Genomic DNA, 4,807 nt, shown 5'->3' with positions numbered 1-4,807 from the left:
TCCATAGAGAGGGCCCGAACCTGGGTAAACATCGTGTCCCCCGTCTCCTGTTACCATCGATCCTTGACACGCAGTTCGGGACCCCCTACCCGAGATCCGCCGGTTTTTACACCGACATTGGTGATTTCATTGAGATTTCCGCTGTGCCATCAACAAAAGTTTCGATGGCCCCTTCAATCCTCTATAGCGACGCTGTCCGAGGAGAAACCTTCCTCCCCGGACAGATTTTCGTGTTCGGCGACTTCGTACTGCGGGCCAACTCGCTTGGCCATCTGGAGCAGATTGATAGCTACTGTAAGTACATCTAGTGCCACCCCTAGTTGGTTTTGGAGTATTGACGACAAACCTAGTTGAGGGACTAATGTGTTTGTGAGAATTGCAGGATAACACAGTTAGAAGTCCCTCATTGATTCAGTTTTACTACCAGAGATGACCCCTAAAAATGTATGAAGACATTGAAGTCAAAGGTGGTATATGAAGATATTCACATTGGAGACTATGACAAAAGAAGACACGTTATGAAGCCAATGGAGCTCGAAGACTTAGATCTTTTGTAGTTCTTTTTCTTTTGTGTTGAGTCATAGGAACCACCGTACTGTTAAGTGGGGTCCAGGAGAACCAGTCAGAATGACTGAAGTGATGCCTAAACCAAAAACCTATGTCTTCGAGTGAAGACAATGAGAGCGAATCTTGTCCAGAGCCGGACAAGTCAGCTTTGCTTGTAGCCCAAGTAAAGTTGCCATGAGAGTTTGAAATCTGACCGTTGAGACACGTGTCAGTTCCTTAGTGACCCAGGGTCATTTCGGACAAATCAGGTCGGGTTGCCAAGTGGCTATAAATAGCTCACCCCCTACAACCATAAACGGTTGGCTGCTCAGATTTCAGTGCACGGCTTTTGTCGTTTGAGAGCAACCCACCTCGAAGCCTTTGAGAGAAAATTCCTAGCGAGGAGAAAGCCCTAAGCACCCAGAGCCAGAGTAAATTGGGCATCACTTAAGTCTTCTTGTCTGTGTGATCTGAAGACTTATTACACTTGAGGACTATGCATCCTCCAGACGGTTAGGCGTCGCGTTCAGAGCATCCAAGAGACATTGTGGATTGCCAGTGAACGAAGTCTGTGAAGGTTTGGGAGTCTACCTTGAAGACTTACCAAAGTGATTGGGCGAGGAGTATGTGACCTTAGCTCAAGGAGAATACGGTGAGGACTTGGTGTCCTGAGCTGCGTGTTCAGGACTGGGTGTCCGGGACTGTGTGTCCTAAGGTTTAAATACCTAGCCGCTCCAACCAGACGTACAGTTGTCACAGCAACTGGAACTGGTCCAACACATCATTGTCTTCAACGAGTCACTGGTTTCATCTTCACTTCCTTTTACTTACTGTTACTCATTGTGAAGCCATTGCATGCTTGCTATATCTTTTGTCTTCAAACGTAACTGTATGATTTGATTGGCTTCATAACTTCTTCCTACCTGATCCTTATTACACTGCAGCTACTTGTCATTGTGCTTTCACTCTATTGAATACTTGACCATGGCTTGCCTAGTGTAATCTAACTTCCGCTGCATAGTGATAGGCATATCTCTACTGTTTGTCTTCATAACTTCCACATTTTGAAGACTTTCATAAAAATCGCCTATTCACCCCTCCTCTAGTCGATATAACGCACTTTCAATTGGTATCAGAGCAAGGTGCTCCCTTGTTCTGTGTGATTCGATTTAACCACTTGGAGTTTTAGCTATGTCGACTGCAGGGATAATTAAAGTCTCCGCTGCGTGCCCCGTCTTTGATGGAACTGAATATCCCTACTGGAAGAATAAGATGCGTATGCATCTTGAAGCCATTGACATCGACCTATGGTATGTCGTCGAGAACGGCGTTCCCAAGGCTGGAGAAGGTGTCACTGCTGCTGATGTCAAGAAATTCGTTCAACTGGACTCTACTGCCAAGAACATCATCTGTGGTCATCTAACCAAAGGACAGTATGGCCGTGTGAGTGCTTTGAAGACATCCAAGCTGGTCTGGGACTGGCTCTCCAAGGTCAATGAAGGCATCTTAACCCAGAGAGATCAAAGAATCAGTGTCCTTCGCAATCTCTTCAACCGCTTCAAGCGAAAAGACAATGAGAATGTCCAGCACACATTTGACAGACTCACTGACATCACAAATGAGCTTCAAGCCCTCGGCGCTACTGAGATCACCAAACATGAAGTCGTCAAGACGCTGCTGAAATCACTTGATAGTTCATTTGACAACCTAGCCCTGATGATTCAAGAACATCCTGATTTCAAGACACTCGATCCATCTGACATACTTGAGAGGCTCAACACACATGAGTTTCAGCTTTCTGAGAAAAGAGATATCTACGGTCCAAACTATGGGCGAACTTGTGCCTTGAAGGCAACAACTGTTTCCTCATCTGAAGAAGAATCTGGCAGCAGTTCTGATGATCCCGAAGACATTGGAAGGGAATTTGCAATGCTAGTGAAGAAGTTCCAAAAATTCACCAAGAAGAAAGGCTTCAGAAAGTCTTCACGATCTAGCTCAAGGAATGATGAAGCTTCTGCTCATGACTACAAGAAGAAAACATGCCACAAGTGTAAGAAAATTGGACACTTCATCTCTGAGTGTCCACAGTGGGACAATGAGAACAGAAAGAAGAAGAAGAGCAAGGAATATGACTCTGACGACAAGAAAAAGAAGAAATACACAAAGTCTTCTTCCAAGTCTTCCTCAAAGTCTTCATCACACAAGAAGAGCTCATCTGGCAAGGCACGTGCGTTTGTTGGCAAGGAAATGGATTCAGAGGAGGAGTCCGCTTCTGAGGAGGCAGAGGTGGAGTCTGAGGAGGAGTCTGATTCTGGCATTGCAAGTCTGGCTACAACATACGTCGCCAAGTCCATCTTCAACACTGAAGACAATGACTTCATCACCGACACCGATGCAAATGACAAGGACTACTCCACTCCTACCTACTGCTTCATGGCACGCGGTGCCAAGGTAAACAAACGCACTACTCACTATCAAACATCTAGTGACGATGACTCTGATTGTGATTCAAAACCCAGTTATAAAACACTTGCTAAAATTGCAACTGAACAACAGAAAGCCATGGAACATATTCAAAAACTGTTAGATAGAAGCGATGATCTGTTGGGTGCTGAAATGACTCGATCTGAATCCTTAATTGAAGACATAAAAAATCTTCAAGTTAAGTATCAAGAACTTGAAGATCGTCATGATACTCTCTCAACAACTCATGAAAAGATTTCCTATGACTATCTTCAAAGGAAGCAAGAACTTGAGAAATTGAGGGCGGCTCATGAAGATCTTCAAAAGGAAAACGAGTCACTTCGCGCCGGACAGATCGGTTCCGCTCAGGAAGGATTTGAACCACCATGTCTTAAATGCATTGAGCGTGATAATGCTACTTCTGTTGCTGAATGTTCCACTGCTACTGCTGTTGCAATATCTTCAACTATTGATGTGGTAACTAACCCCTCTACTGAGGATACCACTGCTATTGCTGATGAGAATGCTAGGTTGAAGACATTGCTTGAAACAGGGATGTACAAAAGTCTTAAAGGACATCAGACATTATGTGATGTCCTCAAGAAGCAGATTCTGAACCGAAACCCTAGAAAAGAGGGTGTTGGGTTCGTAAGGAAAATAAATGTAGATGGATCTTACTGGAAGCCTGAGCAGTACCCCAAAACCAAGTGGGTTGCTGCAAAGGAACCTTCAGTAGATCCATCCAATTTATCTGGCTTCACTTGTGCTAACCCCATTATCATTGATGAATCCTTTGATGCAAACTATATACTATTTAAGAATCAGCATGGTGAAGTGTTTGCCAGGTACATTGGTACTAACTGCAGGAATGGACCTCCTATGAAGAAGATCTGGGTTCCGAAAAAGTGTCTGGAAAATCTTCTTGTGAATGTCTTCATGACACCTCACTTGAAGAAGACAAACCTCAGACCAAAGGCTTCATACGGTCCAAAGGCTTCATACAAACAGAGGACTCACCTGAGTCACACTAACGCAAATGTTTTGCAGGGAAACCATACTCAGGAATATGAATATGAGAGCGGTTCATCAAACCGTCACGTTCATATGACCAAAAATTATTCTGCTTATTCTTATGAGTACTATTGTCCACCTGCAAGACTGTTTGCTAAGGCTACAAAGCCAAAATTCTCAGATGCTGCACTTAGACTTATTGCTTCTAAGCCACCCTTGAAGATTTGGGTGGTTAAGAAGGCTTAACTCTCTTTTGCAGGGAAAGGTCTCCGGCAGAAAACCAAAATCTTCTGACGCTATTGCTGGGGACCTTAAAAATCTTGTAGGGCGCAAGATAAAATGCCCGAATGGCATCATTATCTACTTCGTTCCTGAATCGCATGCTACTCTCCCTATTAGTCCTAATCTGGATCTAAGTTTTCATAACCCACTGGTTCGTCAAATGTTTTTCTTCACAATTCTCTTCGTGAAGCCTATCCCCCTAACTGCACTGTAGGGTACGACACTAGCGTCTTCAAAGTCTTCAGAATGGATTATTGACAGTGGGTGTACAAATCACATGACGGGCAAAAGAAGTCTTCTTATGGACTCAACCTTACGTCCATCCGACAAGAGCCACATCACATTTGCTGACACTGGTAAAAGTAAGGTATTGGGTCTAGGTAGAGTTTCAATCTCAAGGGATCAACACATGGATAAAGTCATGCTTGTTGAATCCCTTGGCTTCAACTTAATGTCTGTCTCAATGCTTTGCGATTTGAACATGGTTGTAATATTTGGAAAATAT

Source organism: Triticum dicoccoides, chromosome 5A (genome assembly GCF_002162155.2).
Source record: "Triticum dicoccoides isolate Atlit2015 ecotype Zavitan chromosome 5A, WEW_v2.0, whole genome shotgun sequence".
Lineage (NCBI taxonomy): Eukaryota > Viridiplantae > Streptophyta > Magnoliopsida > Poales > Poaceae > Triticum > Triticum dicoccoides.
This window is presented reverse-complemented; position numbering follows the sequence as displayed.